This window comes from Quercus suber, unplaced genomic scaffold, assembly GCF_002906115.3.
Source record: "Quercus suber isolate HL8 unplaced genomic scaffold, Cork oak 2.0 scaffold_617, whole genome shotgun sequence".
Classification (NCBI taxonomy): domain Eukaryota; kingdom Viridiplantae; phylum Streptophyta; class Magnoliopsida; order Fagales; family Fagaceae; genus Quercus; species Quercus suber.
The window spans coordinates 188,242-215,618 of NW_027070060.1; the positions used below are offsets into that span (position 1 = coordinate 188,242).

The 27,377-nt window shown below is 31.9% G+C and overlaps 1 pseudogene; it reads left to right on the plus strand.

Moving 5' to 3' along the window:
* The first annotated feature begins 8,074 nt into the window (after window positions 1-8,074).
* LOC112009793 (oligopeptide transporter 4-like) lies at window positions 8,075-23,591 on the plus strand (annotated as a pseudogene).
* Window positions 23,592-27,377: the final 3,786 nt, after the last annotated feature.

Sequence of the window (27,377 nt, forward strand, 5' to 3'; positions counted from 1 at the left end):
TAATTCTACACCTATATTTTTAGGCAATGTCAACCAAAATTTAAACTATCAATAATATTAATCATAATGACATTAATCAATACTCACAACTCACAAAAATATCACTCACAAACCTCACAAACATATATAAACAAAACCCCTCACAAACACGCAATCTCGAAACCCCAATACACCCAATAATTCTCTCACACTCATAAATACAAAGAAACTCTAATTAACACACTCTTATGAGTAATCTTTCAACCCCAAAAATGTATCAAACTACACTTTGAAAAAACTCACTCATATTCTTCTAAGAATCTTCTCCTTTTCCCATATAATAGTATTACCATAGGGAAAGTGCTTTCTTTTTTTTAAGCGTTTTAAATCTATTGCATCTACTTCTGATGATAGTTCTTTATCATTAAACTAAGATACTAATTGGTTTTTGGTATAGACGAAGATTAAACCTCAAATCTCTCTTTCAACCATAAAAGACTTTACCAATTGAGTTAACGAAATTGTAGTATAATAAACTAATAAATAAAGTGATATTAGTGATGAGTTTATGTAAAAGTTGTTTTATTTTAATTACAACTTATTATATTAATTGAAAACGTGTATAAAAAAAAAAAAGAAAAAAAAAAAAAGGCATTCACCTAACTTTACTCATCAGTAATAGGTTCTTTACTTCTTTGATTTGAAGTCATGATTATACTCATTACAAGTTTTAAATAAATAAATAAATCTATTATATTTGTAGTGGGTGGAAAAAGACAGTTTCCAATCACGACTTCGGTTTGGATAAGTACAGTGACTAGCTAATTCATTCCTTCACACACAATTTTTCTTTTAAATGTTAAATGAATTTCATTGTTATGTCTATGGACGGAATCCAGGCTCTAGAATTAGGAGGATGTAATACAATAATATGGCTAATACTTAAGCAATTAAATCCTAATTCTACTAGGAAAGAGAAAACAATATAAAATATTAAAATATTTTCTACTCCCTTAACCTATCTGATCACTATTCCTGTATTTTTTCTGGAAGAATAAAAATGTTCAAACTTCAAACAGATAAGTGTTGCGGAGATAAAGGTGTGGTATGGCCCCCCAAGCAACAACAAAGATAGCCAGTGATTTTGTATGTCGGGCAGATGAACGTGGCAAATTTTTATGGTTTGACACCGAACATTTGTTTAATAATGCGGCTGTTCTCCATTTCTCACTTCAGATAGCGACCTTGATAGACAGATAGATAGATGACATTACTTTATTATTAATAGAGGTAATGTAACAAATACAACGCCATTTGTGTCCTTCAAATGTAATTTCGGAGATTTAGCAAACATAAAAAGTATTTCACTTGTAACACGCACGAATCAAAACAGTAAAAACCAACAACAATAATTCCATATTCTTGTCTGTAACATCGATCCTTTCCTCCTCCTCTTCGTTTGGGAATGCATGAATGCATTAACATTTACTGTTTTAGAACCTTATCCCATCCTTTTCACCAAGAGCTCAAACAAATCCATAAACAGCATATTTTTACAATTTGTATTAAATATGTTGGAATTTTACTACCATCAATGAGTTAAATTGACCAAAACTTTTAATTAAAAGTTGATGACATGATATGATAAAACCAGATCCACTCATTCTATAATGTATTTGACCAATTCCCCAAAACTCGTCACCATGTTAATATTTTTGAATTACAACTTGTGCAACCGTTCCTAATAACTCAATCAAATATCATCTAACTTCCTCTTAATTAACAAAAAAATAGTATAAACTCAATCAAATATCATCTAATTCCTCTTAATTAACAAAAAAATAGTATGGATTTTAAGAATCGTATTATGATCTTTCAAAAGAGTAATGTTTGAAACACAATATTTTTTACAATTTCTTTTCATAGTTTATTGTGATTAAAACAATATTATTTTCACTTGAATCTACCATTGATATTCCGATGAGTTGTAAAAGTATGGTCTCTAGACTTACTAATATGAAAATTATAGCTCTACTAAATTGAAAGGTGGCCAATACAACATAGGTGCAGCTGGGACAGGTAAGTCGGTATTTGAAAAATGGGTCTTGGCCTTTCCCTCAAAATTCTTTCCTCAGCTGTCCTTTTTCATTTGATTTAGACATAACAACGACTTATTTAAGGGGGGAAAAAAGAAAAGAGAAAAAAAAAACCTTTACTATGATTTACGAAATATAAAATGGTACAAGCAGCCGCATCCTGATCATGGGATTTGAGAAGGGGATGAATCCGCTCTTAGGAATAATTCAACCCTCGAAATGATTGTCTTAGTGTATCGTGATAAGCTCCCTTGTTCTATTTTAATATATTATGGACGATACAATTGTCCAACATGCAATAATGCCGATTTAAAAAGATCGGAAGACAAAGACAATCAAAGCGCAATTTTCTTAAAGACGACTACTTTATCTTCTGAGGTACCAAACGAAATTTAAAAGATTTTTTTAAAGAAAAATTCACAATACCAGGAAATGTCTATAGATGAAGACCTAGGCCTAACCTTTCCTGTCAATATCTTTTTTATTATTTTAATAATAATTCAATATTTAGGGGATGGATGGATTTGAACTTGAAGTGTAAACTAGACAACTAGTTGAGCTACATTTTATCCTTTAGGCTTTAATATATAGAAAGATGATAATTTGAAAACAAATTATTTTATACATCATTCAGATATCATAATTTGAATGTATTTTTTAAACTAAAAGCTTTAAATAAGTATTACAAATATAATAAAATGCTTAAATTAACATATATACTAGTTTTCAATATGATTAAATTTTTGCTGAAAAACTAATTGGCTTATTTGTTAATAGTTAGCAAAAGTTTTTTTTTTTTTTTTGGATTTACAATGTGATATATATATATATATATATATAAGTCCTTTAGACACAACAACAATTCCACAACATTCTCAAATGAACCAAGCACTTTACACATGCTTTATTTTTGCCAAAAGCTTATTCAGCTTATTTAATTTATTTACAATTTTTAAAACTTTTTTAGGTACGTACCTTTTAAGTCTACTAAACTAATGCAAATAAGCTCTCCCGGCCACTTGTACCAAATCAGATTCCAATTGCATATTCCTTGCATTAAACATCCTGATCATTGATATTCATCGATGGATATTCCCAAAGCATATTCCGATATGCTTTGGAACAGAATCATTTTCATCCGTCTCCACTCTATACCTATGATTGTGAAACTAGTAAGCCAAATCAGTCCAGCACTTTGATTCGAAAGGGACCCTAGCTAGTTCCCACTTTTAGACAACTTCTTCCATTGTCAAACTCAATGCCTACACTGGACTAGCCTAGGAAATGCATGTTCGACCAAGGCTTTACCATACAACCTTTGATACTTTGATAGTCCCCAATGGAACAAAAACGAATCATCTATGCCTAGATTGGATGATGTTTTTTCTTTCTCATTTTTGGTAGGTTAGAAAGAATGATGCTACTTGCACACATTGTGTACAACAGTTGCACATATCTCGTCCTCCAAGTTTAATTTGAAAAAAAAAAAAAAAAAACCATGTACTGACTTGACATTTTGATCTGACATTTTAGATGACGATCAGTTACGTTGTGCCAAATGAATGCAAACTGGCACTAATCAGCTGGAAATACTGCTTAGGAATTTGGATCCCATGTAGCTATTGCATGGTGCAATTAACATGTAGTTTAATTGTCAGTGGTAAAAGTTTGAAAAGGTTAAAAAATTAAAAATTAAAGGGTTAAAAAAAATTTACTCTAAGAGTTTGAGATTAATAAAATTGAATTTTTAACTTTCAATTTTACACATTGATTAACTATTGCATAGTGCAATAGCTCCTAAATATTGCACTTAATATATGTTTGGATAGCACTTAATCCAAGTCTGCATTTTTGCGTTGTGTTTTTTGCCTTTTTTTTTTTTTTTTTTTCCTCAGTACGTGAACAATAACATCACATGGACTTATTGTGCAGAGACAAAATTCACTGTTCACACACTGTTTACGAGTCCCACGGCACTATTCCAAACGGACCCTAAATCTGGATCTATGCGGGAGGAAATGTGTTATTTATTAGTCAATCTGCCAAATAAAATGCTATGTTACTAAGTTATGTTTGAATAGATACGACACTGGTATTACCAAGCTAAACTTAGTAGGCAGGCCGGCATTGTTTTTACATAGCTTATATCCCTAGCTACCACATAAGCTAAGAAAAGTTGAAAAGCCATTTTTTCTGTCTTTATTTTGCCATTACCCTCAACCAAAGCCAATATAACATTTTTATTGGCTGGGTGAACAAATAGAGGTATTGAAGATGTCCCCAAAGTGTCAGTGCTAAGATTAAACAGCCATCCTTTACCTGCATATCTCCTTGCAGACTTGCAGTGTGAAGACAACATTTAAGAAGCCTAAAATATTTTGGCAAGCAAGTTACAGGAATAGCTCATTTTATTAGACAAATTGCAAATTTTAGCATCTAAATTTGATTGAAATTCATTTCAATTTTTCAACTTTATTTTCATTCAGCTGAGTCCTCTAAATTTCAAATTTATTCAATTCAAGCATTCCATCTAATTTAGTTAAAAAAATTTCATTAAAATTTTATTCTTTTTAGATAAAAAAAAACTATAAAATCAATAAAAAAAAATATTTTATAGATTTTTTACATGAGAATTTTTAAAATTTTTTTTTATTTGTTATGCTTAACGGCAAATTTTTAATAGAATTGGACGAAAAGTCTGAATTGAATAAATTTAAAACTTAAGGAGTCAATTAAACAAAAATAAAATTATAGGACTAAATAAAATTTCAATCAAACTTTTAGAGAATACAAATTGTATTTTAGCCAATAAAAAACAAACATAGCAAAAACATGCCCGGTTGGATTTCAGCCAAAGACTAACTCTTGAGGATTTCTCCCCCTTGGCCACCTGTTGGTTTCATAGCTTGAGAAGTAAGAAGATTCGAGTATGTACACGATATTTAAATATAGGTTAATATAATCACCTTAATAATACTTAAAAGTGATATATAAATAATGGTGTTTTTTTTTTTTAATCTAAATAAAGAAGTAAGGTAACGTAGAATAATATTTAAAAATAAGATAGAGATAGTGCCCTAAGTTTTAGGCCGAATTGAGAAGATAAAAGAAAAAATCTAAAACTTAAGAATAATAAATTACTCTTTTAACCGGTTTGTATTTTTTTAATTTAAAATTATTTAACTATAAGATAGGGGTATTTTAGAGAATTTAAGAATTTGTGTAAGGATATTTTAATACGCAAAATATTGAAAACCAAATAGAGAATCCTTTTTTTTTTTTTAGAATAAGTATTTTTAACATACAGACATGGGGAGAGTAGAGAAAATCTTAAAAAAACTGACAGTGGTATATATCCAAAATGGTCTAAATCTTGAATACACAGCACAGACTTTAAACCTCTTTAATTAACTCACACTCATTATCTAATGTGGGATTAAAGTCTACGCTGTGTATCTAAGAGTTAGGCCTTTTTGGATATACATCATTGTCAGCTTCTTTAAGACTTTCTCTCATTTCTCCGTATATGTGTGTTAAAAATATTTAGTATTATATAAAAAAAAAATTAAAATCAAATAGGGAATCATGTTATTAATAATATAGATATTTTTACCACTATATCAATGAAGTTCCTCATGGACAGGTTTCATATCAAATTACGAAAACACCCAAAATATTTAGTCCCAATTAATAGTACACTGATAAAAACAATAGTTTCAAATAATGCCAACTCATCCACCACTTTTTTCACATAAACTACTGCCCAAAAATTTCCTAATATCTACAAATAATCACCAACCCAATATCCACAAGTAATCACCGAAAAACAAAAGGGGGGATCAAGGATGAGATGAGCTAATTAAGGCCAATACAACTAATTTAAACAAGAAAATGATGATTCTTTAGCTACAGGCTATCTTTTCTTGACCTGACAACAATCCAGCTAGGAGTTTTGATGCATTAACCCATTAATCCATTAACGATATTGTAGTATCTTACCTAACAATTAGCAATCCTGAAGGTACTGACTTCACAATCGCCCGTTAGGGTTCATGACCTAGATAAAAATAAAAAATAAAAAAAATAAAAATAAAAATAGCATTTGGGTAATCTGTCAATACACATATGTTACTTCTTTGTCTTAAGTAATATAGTGTTGTGTTTTTCTCTCACGTTTGCGTTTTTTGCCTCTTTTTTTTTTTTTAGCACATATGAACAGTAACTGCACTGTTCATGCATATGGATTCATTGTGCAAAAGACAAAGTGCACTGTTTATGTACTGTTTATGCACTGTTCACGAGTCTCACAGCACTATTTACATATTTAAAAATTATTTTGCTTAGTATTTTTAGTTTTAAATAAAATAAGCTGTATCCAAATGTACCATATATCACAAAAATTTTAGACATCAAAAGATTGATTTAAGTTGCCAGTGGCCTGACGGCCTGATATCTAATTCCTATGGGGTTTAGTGCCAAGGGTCAAATCTCCTTCTTAAATACGAGAATCCATATAAATAATATTTTGATTAAATACGAGAATCCAACTCATGCACATAACATAAGATAGCCCTAAAGATCTACAATCTAAGATAGCGAATCAATAGAATCAAAAGAAGCGTGAAATTCTATGTCGCAGTACACTACACCACTTAAAGAGTTAGTGTAAATTAGATCTCCTTGGCACCTGAGTTGCGATTGTCAGCGATACCACCGCACTACCACAGTTTATTCCTTGCACAGTAAAGCCTCCCCCAACCCTTCTGCATTTGATCTCTTTGATAATTCACTATCCAATATCTCTTTCTTCAATTTATTCCTTGTTCTAATGCAAACAAGCATATCTTTTCTGAGACTACCCTGTACTGAAATTTTCTTTGAGAAAGTGCTCAAAGTGAGAAGACTATGACTGCAGAGAGATTAGTGCACGTTTCGTAACGTGCATGCATGGTAACAAAACACACTTTTTCGAAGTACATCTTTTTTAAAGTTCACTCTTATTAAGTACAATTATTTTTTTTCAAATAATCTTATTTTTAACAGTCTTAAAAATAAGTTGTACCAATTAGACACTCAGTCGTTTCTCCACGTAAGATATTTACCACCAAAATTGGAAGCTAGGGATCCAGGCTTCAAAGAGAAAGGATCTTTTAATATTTGGAAGTGGAAAGTTTACTGTTAGTAAAGCTTGAACTGGACGTAAACTCTAATTTCTGCCTCATATATCGAGGAATTTCACAGGAAAGAAGAAGAAAGTCAAAGCAACACCACAAGTGACACAAGTCTGTCCCAATATAACATTGGAAGAAATATTAGGCAGAATCAGGGCGTTAGCACTTTGTATTACTTAATAAAAAATAATAATTCACTTGGAATTGGTGTTTTAACCTAATAGATACCAAAAATTTTAAATATTAACGAAGGTGATGCCTAGTACTAGTGGTATACAAATGTTGAGCTTTAAATCTGGCTACGGGGTGTGCTGTACTTATTCTGTGTAGGCATCAATCAACATTCTTTTTTCTTCCTTTCTTTCTTTCTTTCTTCTTCTCTTTTTTTTTTTTTTTCCAGATGAATTTTTTATAGTAGTGTTAGTGTAGCATAAAACAAAGATCACATAAAGGTACCAAACAAACATATCATACCACAGGTAAAGAGCACGACTATATTCATAATAAGCAAAGACAGGTACAGACACGAATGTATCCAACTAGAAGCAAATGGTACATGCATAAACAGTAGTCGGATGGGAGAGGATATTATCTATCACATCTCTTATTATTACACATACAATAATACCAACAAGAGCCTAGCTAGTGATAGGCTCACTCAGTTGGACGTTGGAGGCTTGTGTTTTGGAGGTGGCTTGTAACCCTTGGGAGGCTTGCCATCTAAGTTTGGTTCCAGTGAGGACTCCTGTGCTGGAGGCCTGTGTGGTGGTTTTTTAGGGCCTATTGGTTGTTCCTTGTGTGGGGGTTTTTCCTCATCAATCCCGTCCAATGAGGTAGGTGGCTTGTGTTTTGGTGGTGGCTTGTATCCCTTGGGAGGTTTGCCATCCAAATTTGAATCGAGGGAAGTCTCCTCAGCTGAAGGAGGCTTGTGCGGTGGTTTGTGTGGTGGCTTATGGTGATCAGCCAGAGAGTGAGTAGTGAGAAGCACCACTGCGAGAAGCAACAATACCAAGTGTTTGGTAGGCATTTTGGGCTCTTGAAAGACTTAGAATTATGGTTATACAAACTAGAGAAATTTGTTGGCCTTTTATAATGGGCTTGGGCCTATGATTGCACGCCACATGGTTCGCATTTTAGGAATTAAAGATCTTCCTTATGATTACACATTGTTGTGATAGTGTCCACTTGGAACCCACTCACGTTTTTTTGTTTTTATGAGACCCACTGATAGTTGAAAAGTTGGACTATTTGCTAGGGTTTGAAACTGAGACAACCAATTGATCAAAAGTTAGCATCAACTTTGTAAATCATTTATCGGAAATAGGGATAATTTAGATTGAAACTTTGGACCCTCAATAGACAGAAAAGAGACAACAAACTCAACTTCAATTTGTCTTTCTATTGTCTAAATTGCAACAACTCCTACAAAATGCATACATGTTAAGTAGCGGTATGAAAAAAAATTTAATCTTGACAAAGTAGTTTTCATTTAAATATAAACGTGGACAAGTGTCTATTTAAGGTATTGACATGTGTACATTTTTGCCAAAGTTATTGCAACTTAATTTGCAGCAAATCATTTTTCTTTTATTAAACCAACATAGAAAAAAGTAGGGTAAAATATCATTTTCGTCCCTAAACTATCACAAAAGTTCGTTTTTCGTCCCTAAACTTTCAAAAGTTCATTTTTCGTCCCTGAATTATCACAAAAGTTCGTTTTTCGTCCCTAAACTTTCAAAAGTTCTATTTTCGTCCCTAAACTTTTCCAAATGTATTGATTTTCGTCCCTCTCACATCAGCACACTGTCAAAGCCACGTCAGCACTCCATCAGACGGAGGGACGAAAATCAATACGTTTGGAAAAGTTTAGGGACGAAAATAGAACTTTTGAAAGTTTAGGGACGAAAAACGAACTTTTGTGATAGTTATTTTCGTCCCTAAACTTTCAAAAGTTCTATTTTCGTCCCTAAACTTTTCCAAATGTATTGATTTTCGTCCCTCTCACATCAGCACACTGTCAAAGCCACGTCAGCACTCCATCAGACGGAGGGACGAAAATCAATACGTTTGGAAAAGTTTAGGGACGAAAATAGAACTTTTGAAAGTTTAGGGACGAAAAACGAACTTTTGTGATAGTTCAGGGACGAAAAACGAACTTTTGAAAGTTTAGGGACGAAAAACGAACTTTTGTGATAGTTTAGGGACGAAAATGATATTTTACCCAAAAAAGTATTACATTGAAACCAGCAGCACAAAGTGCATACAAACACCAAATCAACATAGCTAGCAGTTCTACCCAATTATAAAACACCCAAACCTCCTATCTATGCTTCATGCCCCACCTCATTTCTTTTATTAAACCAAATGATACATAGAAAACAGTATTAAATTGAAACCAGCAGCACAAACTGCATACATACACCAAATCAACATAGCTAGCAGTTCTACCCAATTATAAAACACCCAAACTTCCTATCTATGCTTCATGCCCCACCCATTTCTTTTATTAAACCAAATGATACATGGAAAAAAGAATTACATTGAAACCAGCAGCACAAACTGCATACAAACACCAAATCAACATAGCTCGCAGTTCTACCCAATTATAAAACACCCAAACTTCCTATCTATGCTCCATGCCCCACCCCATTACCTACAAAGACATCCACACCAGCAACTGAGCTTTAGACTCGGATTCTTCATTGATGGCATAACTCCTCTCTGAGTCTCTATCCCTGGAAAAAGTCTGGGATAAAAGGTTGTATTTTATCCCTTGAACCTCACATGAATACAATGTACAGCGTAACCTCATTATATTATGAATACATTAAATTCACAAATTAAAAATAAATTCAATTTGAACCTCACATGAGTACAGTGTAATTTTGTAAAGTACAATTAACAAGTCAAATTGATTTTTTTTTTTTTTTTAATAATTCAATTTTTGGGTGGGAAGAATTGAACTTTGGAGTTTTTGTAATAATTCAATAGTGGAGGAGGAAGGAATTGAACTTAGGATATCTCTATTTGAAATACTAGAATTAATGTACCAACCAATTAAGATACAAAGTTCTTATCAACAACTTAAATTGATTTAAAGTTTAAACTATAGGGGTGTATAATGCAATTAATACATCCGTATAAAAACTAAACCCTCTGCACCTTAATTTCTCCATATGCCTTCCTTACCCACTAGCAATTTCCAATTGACTTTAGTATGATTTGTATAGAATATTGAAGTAATAGCATGGATCAAAAAAGTTACTAAAATAAATAAATAAACATTGCCAAAGAGGAGGAAAAACCAAATAGAAAATGCTGGATAGGGTTCAGCTGCTATGAATTGAGGATCTGAGGTCACGTTGGAAAAACAAAAAATCAATTGAAACAAACAAGAAAACTCATAGAAGAAAACAAGATTACATGCAATTACATAGTTTAGTTAGGTCTACGTCCACAAGTAAACATGAATGAATGAGACAAGCACTACTCTCTCTCTCTCTCTCTCTCTCTCTCTCTCTCTCTCTCTCTCTCTCTCATATTAATAAATAAATTTAAAATGCGCCTTATATAATTGAGTAATTCCAAGATAAAGAAATGTGGTTAGCGTTGAAAAGTTTGTGTCGGGCGCAAAACCTAATCAGGATGATCTAGCAGCCGGACTCACTTCATCAAGCACCAACTCGACAAGTTCTTTGATCTCAAATTAGGATTAAAATAATTTGAGCAAACTTATAATTGCTTAATTTTCTATAATTTTCTCCCTTTCCTAGTTGCCTAAGAAACGGTAAATAGTTCTTGACAGTTTAATATATATATATATATAGCATTGCCGGAGGAAAAATGAATATCTATATTGTCGCATGTTGTGATTGTAGTATAATAATAAAAAATTAATAACGTGGTGTTAGTAATGAGTTTATGTATAAGTGATATTACAACTTACTAAGTAATGTTGCTTCAACTCTAACTTCCTAACCTTATAATTAGTCACAAAAAAGTTTATAAAAGAAAAAAAAAAAAAAAAAAATGCGTTCACCTAAAGCTAACGTTGCCCATCAATGATAGGTTCTTCACTTCTTTGATCTGAAGTAACGATCAAACTCTATTATAGTCTAAAAACTCTATTATACTAGTAGTAGTGGGCAGAAAAAGACACATTCCAATCCCGATTTAGATAAGTACAACTAAAAAATAAAATAAAAAAATTGCCCTCTACCGACAGAATTTTTGACGGAAACAAAATGCCCTTTCAAAAAAACAGTGGCTACTAATTTTGTTCATTCCTTTACATAACCATTGTTCTTCAAGTGTTGGATGAATTTCATTGTTATGTATATGGACGGAATCGGGGCTCTAGAATTTGGCCCCCAAATCAACAAAAAATATATATCCCCAGTGAACGTGGCAAAGTTTTGGTGGTTTGAACTTTGACACCGTATATTTGTGTTTAAGGCGGCAGTTCTCCATTTCTCACTTGAGATAGCGACCTTGATAGATGACCATACGTCCATGCATACCTGTCTTTCAATATGATGTGTAATACGAATCATATGTAAAAACCAACAACAATATATAGTCATTAAAGTAAAATATGTACGTACCATATCATATATATTACAAATATGTAGCAGTACACTTCAAGGCACTACATTTTTGTCATCTCTAATTAGTTAGATACCTATTTTGGAGGCTCATCATAAATATTATTCGTTTATTTTGGAATAAATGGATTGAATTTTAATTACATTATCAATAAGTTAAATAGATGAAAACTTTGTTTAAAACTTGATGATATGATAAAATCTAATCCACTCATTTTATAATGTATTAGACCAATGTCCCCTAAACATATCACCATGCTATTACTTTTGAATTATAGGTTGTGAAACCTTTCACAATAACTCAATCAAATATCATCTAACTTTCACTTAATTAACCGAAAATTGTATGGATTTTTAAGAACTTTACTATGATATTTGAAAAGAGTAATACTAAAAACACAATATTTTTCATAATTTCTTTTCAAAGATCCAATATTTATTAATACGGAAAAGTTAACGAATGTCCTAAGGAAATTTGTCAATGAACAATTTTAGGAAAGTTTTATAAGGAAAAAGAACAATTAATGCATTGACAATTTTTTTAATTTCGCATAAAAGTGCTATAAAATATTTCCTAAAATGATTTATTAAAAAGAGTTTTACTTACATGTGCCCATAGATCATACATTAATAAACCATTTTAGGAAAAATTTTATAGAAAAATGAAAAAATTACTAATTTATTTCACAACTTTTTCAATTATCCATAAAAATGTTTCTAAAAATAGATGATTAACATCTGCCCTAAGGGTAGACATTAAACGGACCCTATTAACAATTACCCTAAGAGCTTCCGTTAACATAATCTTAATTAATATCACTTGTATTGCATATATTTCAACCAAAATAGGAGTTGTAAAAACATGGTCTCTATTATTACTTTGAAAAATATCTCTACCAAATTGAAAAGTAATCCTTCTCAAACAAAAAAAAAAAAAAAAGGAGAGAAAAGTAAAGGTGGCCCAATACAAGAAAGGTGCTGCCAAGGAAGGTAAGTTGGTATTTGAAAAAGGGTGCGGCTTTTGTCTAGTGCCCTGTGACACTAGACCCACTACAATTATGACTTGTATTTGAAAATGGACACATGTCACGATCGTTGCGAATACAGTGTACTGAAGACACTGGATGGAATCCGCGCCCTTTGAAAAATGGGTCTTGGCCTTTTCCTTAAAATTCTTGCCGTAGCTATCCTTTTCAATTTGATTTAGACCTTACTGTGATTAATTTAAGGAATGAAAAAGACAGAACAGACCTTTGCTTTAACTTAAAGATATATAAAATGTTACTATTAGCTGTTTGGTCACAATCTGAATGACCCCTTGTGATTAACCCTAATTAATTTATTAATTAGCCAAGTTATTAATTAATCAATTTAACATGCAAATACGTGGAAGCACAAACAAATCACCAAATACTAAATATGCAGTGGAAAAAATAAATGACATGGTGATTTGTTTACGAATGGGAAAAACCCTAACGGCAAAAACCCCACCGGGTGATTTTCAGATCACCACTCCTGAAACTCCACTATTATCAAATCAAGCGGTTACAAGAAAGGAATCCCAAGTACCTTACCAACCTACAGTTGAACCCTTACCCCAATACCCAATTGGACTTGATCTGTAGAGACAGTCTCCACCTTTGATGCACGGCTCCCAAGTACGTGACTAACCAATGCGCGGATCCAAGTACGCGACTTCAGAACACCAACTTGAGGAAGAATGGTTGGCTGCAAAGTTCTTCAGTTCATCCACATGATGAATAGCAGGAAGATGCTTGGTTACAAAACCCTATGGTGCAAATACACAGCAACTTCTTGATGGAAGATGAACTAGGTCAAGAACCTTGTCTGTTGAGCATAATTTGCATAAACAGAGATTGCTCAATGATAATACAACTTATGTCACCCAAAACGGCTCTTAAAATAATCCTTTCATATGTTTAGGGTTAGAAGAAAAGAAAGCCTAAAAACATATTCACGGATCCCAAGAAAATCAGATTGGAATTCTGACTTTTTAATTCTCGACAGATAGCAGGTGTCGAGGTAGCTATCGAGAGGTGTCGAGATTTAAAAATTCTGCACTTCAACTTGCTTTCTCTTGGACAGACTTGATGACTTCAACACTTGACCTTGAAACATTGTTTCTTGAAGTATTAAAAACACCTAGAACTACCCAATTACAAGCAGAGTGCGTTTTGTCAAAGGATTAGCCAATTTACATAACTAAGTGACATATGTTCTTAAACAAGTTAAAACATATATGTCCTAACACATAATAACTTCCATTTCACCAGACAGGTTGCTTAATGTATTGTACTATAGGATAAAAATATTCCATCTCAGGTAAATTTCTAATAGCCAATTTAATACGGCCTGTTGTGTAATCTTATCTTATGTGATGAAATGGATAGATGGGAAACATTTTCCTATGATGTTGCACACTTAAAAAAAACATAAAATTCTTGCTTAAAGTCAGTCAATTCTTGAAAATATGAGGAGGGGATTGCTGATTTGTTATTTATAATTATATAATTTACTAGTATATCATTTACTTCTTATGTCTTTTAAAAAAAGAATGTTTTTTTTTTTTTTTTTTTTTTTTTCCATTTAATAAAAAGAATGAGTGTGAGAATAAAATAGAATCAACATTCTTGTAAGTGAAATGAATACCTAGGTGAGAATAAAATAGAATTAGCATTCTTGTAAGTTTGTAACAATAAGCCTAGAGTTGCAACTTTTCTTACACACTTTTTCACAACTCCTGATAATAAATTATTAATATTAAATAAAAAAGTAGTGTCAATTGTATGCTCATATGAGAATTAATAACAACTTATCTATTCAAAAATTGTGAAAAGTATCATGTTGCATTACTCTATCTTGAATGGATACAACTTGTGCCTAATGTATTTGTGCATTAGACACGATATGATACTTTCATTCCTTCCCACTATACTTTCAAAGTGAAGAATAGATAGAATATTCCTTAAAAATTCTTTGCAATCCATTTATTTATTTATATTCATTTTACCCCTCTTCCCATCTATTTTACACAAAAAAATCTACTTTTTCTATTTTACATACTCATATTTACAAATCATCCACGTTAGTTTATCTATTTTACACATTTATTCAATAAAATATTAATTCTTTTACAATTTTTTATTATTCCCTCCCTCACTACCTCTCTCTCTCACAGGCCCATCACTACCAACAATTACTCCACACCCAACCACCATCATCACCACCCAACCAGCATCATCAAGGAAAACCAACCCACTCAATCTAAAACCTAGTCAATTCGAAACCCATTCAATCCCAAACCCATTCATCACCCATCAAACGTGAAACCCAGTCAAGCCAAATCATCACCCACCCAACCCGAAACGCACTGATGATTTGATGATTTGATCAGCGTGATTCAATGATCGAAGAGGCCTTCGTTTAATGATTTGATAGGCGTGATTGGTGATCGGCGTAGTTTGATGATCGGTGATTGGCATGGTTTGATGATTTATCGGCAGTAGTGGTTTGATGATTGGTGGCAATAGAGGCATGATTTGATCAAATGAAGAAAGGGAGAGTGAGGTGAGATGATCGAAACCCAAAGACAAGGAGAGAGAAGAAATTATTTAAATATTAAATGCAAGTGCTACAGTAACCGTGTATATATGCACGATTACTGTAGCAATTGTGCATTTATGCACAATTTTCACCCATTGATGTAGGTGTTTTTTGGGCCAAAATGTGTAAAATGAAGGAATTTTTGTATTTTAAAAAACTTTGCATCCACTGTGTGGATGCTCTAATGGGCAAGATGTATAGTTTATCATGAAGTAATATAAAATTGGTATACATCAACTTTTGTTATACTTCAACAAGATGTGTCGCCACAACGTAAAGAGACTATAAATTGACTCGTTAGGAAAATAATTTATGACCAAGTCTAACTTGATAAGAAATACTTTTTATATATAAAATTGAAATTCACTATTTTTTTTTTTTTTAATTTTCCAAATGAATCTTCACACACACATATATACGTGTACACATACATAAAATATTATATATATATATATATATATTTAGATAAAGTTTAGCTACAAAATTGGTTGTAGTTTTAGGCTACAAACTTACTTAATAAAATAAATATTACTGCATATTTTGAAAATTTAACCGTTGAATTACATGTTCTTTACGCTCTTAATGCACATGTAAATTTTTGTGTCAATCGGATATCATTTACTATATAATCTATAATCTTATATTTTATGCATAATTTTAAGTTACAAAAACTTGCAATTTAAAAATTTATTGATGACATAATTATTGATCTTTAATTTTCTTGAAATTTTATAAACATGGAGGATATAAGAAGAAGTTGCAATCCAATGGTAGATTTATCAAAATTCACCTCCAATAAAAAGATATTGAGTGAGTTTGTAGTCTCAGACTATAATCGATTTTGTAGCTAAATTTTGTCATATATATATATATATTATAAAAATGGTAAATTACAAATTGCATTCCCAAAATTTGGAGTTGTTTAGATTTTACACTTCAAAATTTCAAAACTTTAATTTTACTTTGATTGTAATTTACTCTCTCAAAGTTAGTTTTTGCTGTTAAGTGAAAAATGTATATACCGACGATTTTTACTTTTTTGCCAAATCTGCCTCAAACGATGCCATTTCATGGCATTTTAAAAGGGCGCCGTTTCAGCCAAAAATTAAAACATAAAACCCTCTAGTTTTAGGATGATTCATATGCTTTGACCTTGTCCAGTTACAGTGGAGGCCTGGAGAATGACTAATTATTATTATTTAATTCTCAATCCATGAGTTATGTTTTTGATAATTCGTCTCCTTTTATGAGTAAATGGAATCGAGTAGATAATTTGGGAAAACTAATGGAAAAAATAAAATTCCTCAAACCAACAGTAACACTCACAGCAATGACTCTCGCTGCCTCAACTCAACTTCACACCAATCCCAATCCCCTCTTACTCTTTTCCAAACGACACTTCCAAGTTCGCAAGTTCCGTGTTTTCCGATGCCGAAGACTCAAAACAAACAACACGTAGTTCACTCCGTTCCCAATTCGAATTCGAAGACGTTTTTCAATCCCTAATTTCTCAATTCCCTTCTGTTACTTCCTTGGAATTCATCGCTCCGGCACTCAGTTGCGGCTCCGGTTTCGCTCTCCACCAATCGAAGAATCGGCGGAGACTTCGAACGATTCCAATATTTGAGAATGAATTCTCTTCGCCAGCCCGACGTCGTTTAACCGGTTCATGTTCCTGCGACGCGCTTCCGTATCGTTCGCCGGAAGTGAAGACGTGAACGAGATGTTGGTGAAGGAAGACAGGCATTTTGTGAGGTTAGACAAAGGAAGAATGGTGATGAGGAGTGAGATTGAGATTGCAATTGGAGTTTCAGAAAGTTTGTGTGAGTACGGTTTGGGCCAGGTTTGGAATTGTGAATTTGCACTTGTAGTCCATTTTAGCTTTGGGCCAGGTTTGCACTTCGTCTTCACTTAAATGGTACCGTTTGAGGTTAGTTTGGTAAAAATCAAGAGAAATGATTTTTTTACAATATTTTTACAATAAATCATAAGTAATAAGTTGTTATTGATTGTTATTGTTGGGCAAAAAAGTAATCTTAGTGTTAGGTTCAAATTTGAACTAATAACAAATAACCACCTATGATTTGTTGTGAAAATGTTATAGACATAGCATCTCTAAAAAATAAATCATGTTAGCATGCACATGTGTCACTTAATAGTAAAAACTAAATGTGGAGTGAATTGCTAACGGAACTTAACTTTAGGGTGCAAAATCAAAGTTCTGAAACTTTGGGGTGTAAAATTTAAACCACCCAAAATTTCAAAGGCGTAATTTGCAATTTACCATTATAAAAATGTAAGGACAGTGATTACAAGACATCAAATTACAAATTAGTAACATTATTTCTTATGTTTGATTGGGTTTTAGGTATTAGGCTATGGTTGGGCTGGACTACTGAGGAAATATGTGGCGGAGCTAGCCCATATGTGGTGGCCAGCAACTCTCGTTCAAGTCTCACTTTTTCAGTATTTAACTTTTCCTTGTCACTAATGAGCTTGTAGCTGGTTGGCATCAACCTCTCCTGCTTAATTTCTGTGTCACGAGTTTGAAAAAAAAAATCCCTATTACTTGTGACCTAAAAAAAAATGTTCCTTTGCACACTCAAGTTAAATGTCAAAAAAATTGATTGTTTTTAATTTTACACCATTATACCTACTAGGTGTGAGCTCTTGAACTTCTTACTAGACCTAAAAACAAATGGATTCAAACTCGAAAGAAAAAAGTGGGTATGGGTAAAGGATTCTAACCTGTGCAAAACTTGGTCAACCTAAAACCCAATCCATGGAGAACAAGTGGGTATTGGTTTAACGCATTATCCGACAACCGAACATACCAAAAGGTCCAAAACACAAGTTTGTCCTTTTTTTTTTTTTTTTTTTTTTTGATTTTTCAATTTTTTTAATGTGAATATTTTAAAAAACCATCATCTTATTAAATTTCCCTCACATATATAAATATATTAGTCAATTTTGCTAGTTTTATAAACTTAATATATATATTTAGGCTTTAATTAATTATTAAATTAATTATGACGTCATCACGGTTTGACCTCAAAAACCTTGAATCTCTCATTTTTATGGTTCAATGAACCGTCCGGGTTTGAAAACTTTGCTCCAATCTAGACATCTAAGAGTTGTAATGTGTGAGGAGGGAATCACATACCCAATTAGAGACTTAGAGTGGATCAATAATTATATTAAACAAATGCATTTATATTTAAGGGAAATGCTAACAGATACCCTTAGGGTAATGGTTAACAATCCATTTAAAGAAAGTTTTTATAAAAGAAAAGAAAAAAAACAATTAATATTTTAATAGCTTTTTTTATTTTACCCTAAGGGCATTCGTTAGTATGACCCTATATTTAATCCAAGATTTACCATGGCCATCCCACCCTTATGGTCCATGCACCTAGCCTTATACCAAATTTTGGTTCAAATAGACTTTGGAAGTCCAATAATCTCTAATAAATTAATGCGAACTTTTTAATAAAAAATAAATAAATTCCATAAATATTGTTGTGAATTTTTTTTTGAAATAATTACAACATGCTGCTAACCCTACAGTTCGAACCATTTTCTCCCTAGACCCCCTAGACCCCCAAGCACTTTGTGCATGGAGAGGTACCAATTCAGCTATAAAGCCTTTGGCATTGTTGTGAAATTTTAAAATATTTGTAAGTGCACAAATAGCACTAAAGTATAGTTTGGCAAGTGCGAGCTCGAGTTCATAGGGACTTGTGTTTATGTAGGAAAAATAAACAAAACACAACTAAATAAATACTAATCTATAGTCCAATAAAAACGGATTATTTTATAATTATATAAAACTAAACAAACAATTAATTTAAATAAAAATAATAAAAGGCAATAAAAAGATGTAAACAATCAAGAAAAAAAATTAAGGTTTTTGAATCCGCTCTAGAATTCAATCTTGCTATCATGGAAAATATTCTCACTAAAATCCCTATATTCTAAAATCTTAAACATGCTTTTCTTCTCTTCCTAAATATAAAATCTAATCATCAAAATTGTATCTGTTGACAAACAAATCATAAGATATATTCAACTTTAAAATCAAACAATAATAAGCCAAGTATTCAATTGATTAATATCACCCTAAATCACGAGAAAAATATGATTGAACTCATATTTGATTTGAATCCTATCTTCAACAACTGATATGAAGCAGAACAATTAAATTATTAAAGAACAATCAATGTGGGAAAAATCAAATCTCATAAATAAATATTGATAATCGTTAACAATGTTTCATCCTCTACTTTAATTGAAAATTTGGCTATTCATGTTCATTGAAATAAAACAAAAATAAGTAAATACTAAACATTAAACTAAACAAATTAAACACAAATAGACTGAAGAGAAAAGCCACAAAGAAACTCCACATGTGGTCCAATTGTCTCTCTAACAACTCTAATTTGTATTTCTGTGAAACAATAGAGAAGCCTAAGTTAACAAATAAGCAAGGGTAGTGTTTATTGCACGCTTGTGTGCATATTGAACACAAGTGTATAATAGCACTGAAGTCTTGAGTTTACCTCATTTTAAAATTGAAAATGTGAGTTAGACTCACAATTTCAGTGTTATTTAACACTTGTGTGGATGCACACAAGTATGTAATAGGTTTTATTCGATAAGCAATTAGGACTCTCAAGCCCATGTGTAGTTCTTATCTCCATGTCAGATTTACTCTTGGCCTTAACTCTTCTCTTCTTCTTTGTTTTTATTCTTCTCTTTAACTCACGCCTGGGCTGGATTGAAAAGATTTACTATGCATCCGGTGAATGTAATATACCCTCTAAGGCTGGATTTAAGTTGGCTTGACAATTGGCCTAGCCTTACCTTGTAGCATCTAATGGTTCACATGAACTTAAAACTATGAGGATAGTTTTTTTTTTTTTGGTTGTTGTCTTCCACTAATTTTCATTAGCACGTAAGGCCTTTATTATCTATAAAACAATTAAAGTTTATAATTAGTCACAAATTAACATAAAAGTATGACTAAATATGCAAATAGAGTAATTTATTTAATATATTTCATGCACATCAAATATTAGTGCAGTGTAACAATATTTAATTTTATTCTTGGTTTGATTTTAATTTTGAAATAACAAAAGAAATACTCTTACAAATGCAGATTGCTCTTCATCTCTAAGCATGATATAGTCTCCTTGTGTGGTAATCCACGTCCTTCATATCATAGCATTTTAGTTTTACCCATAGTGGTATTTTCTACACAAAGACTTAAACAATGGTGAAACAGCTAGAAACAAATCAAATATGCAACTCAACTTGAGATAATCCAATTCCTATTAACTGGTGTTGCATACAAAATCATTCTGTCATCATATATTTTGTCGCAACCTCCAGAAATATTTAGCCACACACTTCCCTGGTAGAGGTAGCCCATAAAATTTTACCACCATTTTTTGAATACTCATCACTCTCAACATAGATGGCTACCAATGTCTCTATATTCCATAAATGAATAAAATTAAATTACTTCCATTTAACATAAAATGTTGATATGAATTATGCAGGGCTTTGCATGAGAAAGAAGAGAAACGGTTCTCACGGGCAAAGTTCTTCCTCATTGCACTCAGTTGCAGTTTTACATGGTACACAGTGCCAGGGTACCTCTTCTCAACACTAACAAACATCTCATGGGTCTGCTGGGCATTCTTCAAATCAGTCACGGCTCAGCAGATTGGCTCAGGCATGAAAGGACTCGGACTAGGAGCAGTGGCACTTGATTGGGCTGCAGTGTCATCCTTCCTATTCAGCCCCCTTATCAGACCCTTCTTCTCCATTATGAACGTTTTTGCAGGTTATGTATTGATGGTCTACATTGCAATTCCTATAGCATATTGGGGATTTGACTTGTACAATGCTAGTAGATTTCCCATTTTCTCTTCTCAGTTGTTTTCATCCCAAGGTCAACAGTACAACATATTAGCTATTGTCAATAACAAGTTTGAGTTAGATCTAGTCGAGTGTAAGAAGCAAGGACCAATTCATTTAAGAATGTTTTTCGCTTTCACTTATGGTGGCTTTGCCACTATTGCTGCCACCCTTACACGTGACACACTTCTATGGAAGGTAATGTATCATTGAAATGCTTTTAATATATATGGGTTTTCAATTCGAATACTATAAATTATATGCTATCTCCAGTTGCATAAGCTTGAATGCTAATTTCATTGTGCTTATATACCCAAACATTCACATTTTGATACAAATTCAATTCACAGAGAGATTTCAAGCTTCTTACAAGGGCAAGGAGGATATTCATACAGAATTGATGAGGAAATACAAAGACATACCTTCGTGGTGGTTTTACTTGTTACTCATTGTGACACTTGCAGTTTCACTTGTTCTCTGTACTGTTTTGAATGATCCGGTCCAGCTGCCATGGTGGGGGCTCCTTTTTGCCTCTGCCATAGCCTATTCTTTCACCTTCCAATTAGTATCATAACTGCGACAACAAACCAGGTTATTGGGTTAACTTTTGCTCGTTTCACCTTATTGCGCCAAAAGTTTGATGTAATTAAGAAAAAAAATTTGAACTTGTTTCATCTCTCATTAATTACAATATCTTATCTTAACTAGTTGGTTATAGCCATATTAGTCAAAACTTTCCTATCCTACTAACCCGAAATATACAACACCAATACTATTGTCCAATATTATTTTAAATGTCTGCAATCAACTGGTAATATGTAATCAAACCAGCTCCCATTACATGGAGTGATTTGATCACATATTCAATTGTGAATTTTGATTGATGCTAGTTATTATTATAAGTTTGTCAGAGTACCTTAATAAGCATTTACATAGTTTTCCTTTTCACTATCAATGTAAAATATCTAATAATTCTCCACTATTGTTATTATGATCTATCTACAGACACCAGGGCTAAACGCACTAACAGAGCATATGATGGGTCTCATATATCCAGGAAGACCAATAGCTAATGTAAGTTTTAAAGTCTATGGCTATATGAGCATGAATCAAGCTGTCTCTTTCCTCAGTGACTTCAAGTTAGGACATTACATGAAGATTCCTCCAAGATCAATGTTCTTAGTACAGGTAAATACTTATTCCCCAAAAAAAAGAGAAACTTCTTTACTACTATCAATATGCAAGTGTTGGCCTAATATTATTAACACGGTAAATCACGCAATTCACCACTATAAATTTATAACTATGAACATCAAAACTTTTAACAATAATACATTTGGATAATATAGAATTACGAGTTCATGTTATAAATAAGCAACAGTGTTATCTCAATACATCCTATGAGGATGAGTTTTCATAGAAATTTATGATCTTAAAGTAACAAGTTACAAGATCTTAATTTTCTATATGTATATTAAAAAAAGAAAAAGAAAAAAAAAGCTAGTTTTATGTTTTAACATATTTTGTACAATTACTCAATTATTATCTACTCTACTATATTTGCATGTGTATGCATAGTTCGTAGGAACAATTCTTGCTGGAACCCTCAACATTGGAGTGGCATGGTGGTTGCTAAACTCAATTCAAAACATATGCCAACCAGAACTCCTTCCTGTCAACAGTCCTTGGACATGCCCTAGCTAGCGACCGAGTTTTCTTTGATGCATCTGTTATATGGGTTTGGTGGGGCCTAAACGGATCTTTGGAAGTCTTGGAAGCTATGAGGCAATGAATTGGTTCTTCCTTGGAGGTGCAATAAAACCAGTTATTGTTTGGCTATTGCATAAGGCATTTCCAAAGCAAACTTGGATTCCACTCATTAACCTTCCAGTGCTCCTAGGAGCAACAGGAATGATGCCTCCATCAACACCCTTGAACTATAATGTTTGGATTGCAGTTGGAACAATCTTTAATTATTTTGTATATCGGTACCGTAAAGAGTGGTGGCAAAGGTACAATTATGTTCTTTCAGGAGCATTGGATGCAGGGTTGGCTTTCATGGGAGTGCTACTGTATTTTTCAGTGGGTATGGAGGGGAAAGATGTGAATTGGTGGGTACAGATGGTGAACATTGTGATTTAGCAGTTTGTCCAACAGCAAAGGGAATAGTTGTTGATGGTTGTCTAGTGAAGTAAGTTTTTTTTTTTTTTTTTTTTTTTTTTTTTTGGGGTCATAAAACTATCACTTTGNAGAGTTTTATTTCATACTTTTAAAATCAAATATAGGACCATATCATAAATATTAATTCAAGTGAGTTATTTAATACAAAAACGAAAGAGTTTAGAATAAATTAATTTTTTTTTAATTCAAAAAAAGTGCTTCACAATAACAAAAATTAAGAAGTAATAAATAAATGAAAAAATAAACAAATTACATTTTATACCTAATAATATTCTTACAAGACTTTTTAAAGAGTTAACAAAATATAAAAATGACTATCAATACTATTTAAATTTTATTTATATATATATATATAAGAATTATACTATATATCTTTAAGTATATTTATGTATATGCATGAGCTTATAAGGTAGTTGTATACTAATAGCTAGCTTAATCCAAAGCTCCACCAAATAAAACTTTTTTCTCTAACCAAGCATTTTCAAATATACATTGTTTTATTATATGTAAACCATATGATTTTTTATTAATAATTTGATAATTACAACAATGAGGGAGGGGAGACTCTCTCTCTCTCTCTCTCTCTCTCTCTATATATATATATATATATATTGTATTTTACGAATGTTGCAATCAATTTATAGGCTTATGGCACTTATTCAATACTAATGAAAATTACTACCCATGAATTCATATAAATACTATGGCCATTGTTGTCTTTATGGGAGTTCCAGAATCAATTGGGAGAGTGCAAGTCACTAACTTTCATTAAGAAATTAAACTTCTACACTTTTTTTCCCATTTACCAACCCATTTCAATCCACATAAATATCAAAGTAATAAGAAAATTAACTATTTATTTATTAATTAATAATAAAATTACACCAACAATCTCCCACTCATTTTAATATTAATATAATAAAGTGTATTAGACAAAAATGGATCATTATGTATCATTAAAGTGTGCTTTGAATTGAACTTCACTTAGTGAAACAATAATCTCTATTCCAAAGTCAATAATAGACTCAGACTTGAACTATGATTGTAAAAAAAAAGACAAAATTTATTATTCACACATAAAAATTTGAGTGTTGTCATGCTTTTTTAAGCCAACACATTTTAACTTTGTGCCTAATCAGTCTCATGAGTGCTCTAGAGAATTAGCCCAAATTCTCTTAGGCGCCCTACTTCCATGCTCGTGTTGATGAAATTTGTCAAGGATATTCCCATTATAACAAAATGTATTTTTAGTAACGAAATTTAGTGAGGAAATTTTTTTCATCACCAAAAAGCTAACATGTAGCAACAAAATATAACTTTCATCTCCAATTAGGAGTATTTTAAAATAAAATATTATTGAGTTCAAAAATGTCGCTCAAGCAAGATTCATAATTTTGTAATGTGCAAGGAATTACAATGTACTTAAAGTATGGACTACGAATTATGAAATGGACTTTTAATCAACAATTAATATAGCCCAAAAAAAATATGGACACATAAGAATACTTATTTAAATTAATCTAAATCCAATACAAATAATATCACAATACTCCACAATTGCTCAGTAATTAAGTTACTCTACTCTTAAAAAGCTGATTCAACTTTAAGGACTCCACTCAGCCCAGCCAACGTAAAGAGGAAGATTATCAAAAAGGAAGTTTACTGAGATCAAGGAGGGGAAAGTTAGAGATGAGAGGTCACACTAAGGGTTAAAAAGTAGTGCAAATGTTTGAATTGGGAAGAGGATTTCTTTTGGTTTGGCTAAAGATCCAAATAAAAATGGGCTCAGGTCTTAGTTGCACGTGTTAAGTTGTTATAACTTATATCATTAAAGAAGTCATCAATGCACTATTTTTTTTTTTTTAGCAGAGAATCATTGCACTATTAGATACTCCATAAATAAATAAATAAAACTAACAAAAGTGGATGGAGGATCAATATCCATTCTTTTAAAACTTTGGATGATTAATTAGGTTTATTTGAAACTTTATGGACTAAATTATTTCAAAAAAAAAAAAAAAAACTCAAGACTTTGTGAGGAAAATGTGCACTTCCATTTTTTTTTTTTTTTTTTTTTTGGCTGAATGAAAGGGGGCGAAGGCAACTATATGTGACTTACCACCCAAGGCATGACCTAATAGGGGCACCCGCCATTAGGGAATGTTGAATTGAGCCATAACTACTGTGTCTGAGGTGCCATAGACCTCACCCTAGTACCTCAAGAGAGTCAGCGGATGAGGCACAATGCATGTGAGGAACCCCTCCCCTCCCCCCCCCCCCCACATGGTACCCGCCACAACTCGAACAAGGGACCTCATGCATGCACGTAGGATCTCACTCCAACTGAGCCACCCCTCTTGGGGCAAAATGTGCACTTCCATTTGAAGTTGAATTTTTAGATATTAATATAAACCATATGAAACATTTTCTCCACTTGTGAGTTTATTTGAGAATACCATACTGTCAATAAAAACTTGCTAATGCTATGTTGTCCATGTAGTTCCCAAAGTGATAGTTTTATGACCCCAAAAAAAAAAAAAAAAAAATCCTAACCAATACATAAAAAATAGTCTAAAATAATTATATAAAAAACTATTATTAAGAGCCCACAAATTAATCGAGTTCTAATGTCATGAATAACTTTCATCTTTTCATTGTCTAGATTCTCTATATCTATATCTAATATAAAAGCAGAATGTTTGACTTTTTGTTAATTACTCCTTATTGCATCATGTGGCTATATAAATTTATACCACGTATACATTTAAAAACACCAGACAATTGTGTCTTTTCATTTTTCATTAAACACATTTTTGGTCAATAAGCACATTTTTGTATATCTAATATGAAGTGTTATGACCTTTCAATATGCATCTTTTGATATATTAAATTTGAAGGGTTATGATATTTCAATAGATATCTTTTGGTATATATATTACAACTTATCTTATATATACCTATGTATACAACACAGACTAAACTAGAGATGCAATATTTTGTCTCTTATTACTTCCCACAAAAATTAATAAATAAAACTACATTGTTTTCTTCTGCCTAATTATTAAAACTTGGTTCTATTTCTTTCAATATCATTTTTTTTAATGCATTTTTACTTACTACTCCAACTCAAAAATAATGATTTTTTTTTCTTTTTTTTGAAACTCATCTAGTAGCTGTTCCTGTGCATTGCACAGGTTAACAACTAGTTCTCTTAATTACTAATGCTCCTGCCTTCACTGGCATTTTTGCCAAATTTATCTAAGTTATAATCATCCCACCTAGACCTAACATCGTCTCTATCATGTATTCTTGTAATATTATCTAAGACTCATGTAACAACTACAATGTTTTGTTGGTCTTTAATATATATCATAACTTGACATTTTTTTCAAAATTCTTCATCTATTCTTGCACATTCCAAAATTTCTCTTTTAAGTACTATGTGAACATAGTTAAATCACTACACCAAAATTACTTTATTACATTAAGTGCTGGTGCAACAAAAAGTAATATTATTGTAATAGTAATTATTGCATCTATAATAATTAGTTATAATAATTTCTAATTTTTTTTTTCAGTTGCAATAGAAACCTTAATACCTATTATTGCATTAGAAAATTTTCATAAAATGAAGAAATTGCAAGTTGATCCAAATTATTTTTGCAACCTATACCTATGACTATGAAAATCTAGAAGTGGTAACTTATTGTAACAAAAATATCATTGCAATAACCTAATAGTAATTGTTTTGTAATTTGCTACAATAACAAACACGAAGCAATAAATAATTACACTGAAGA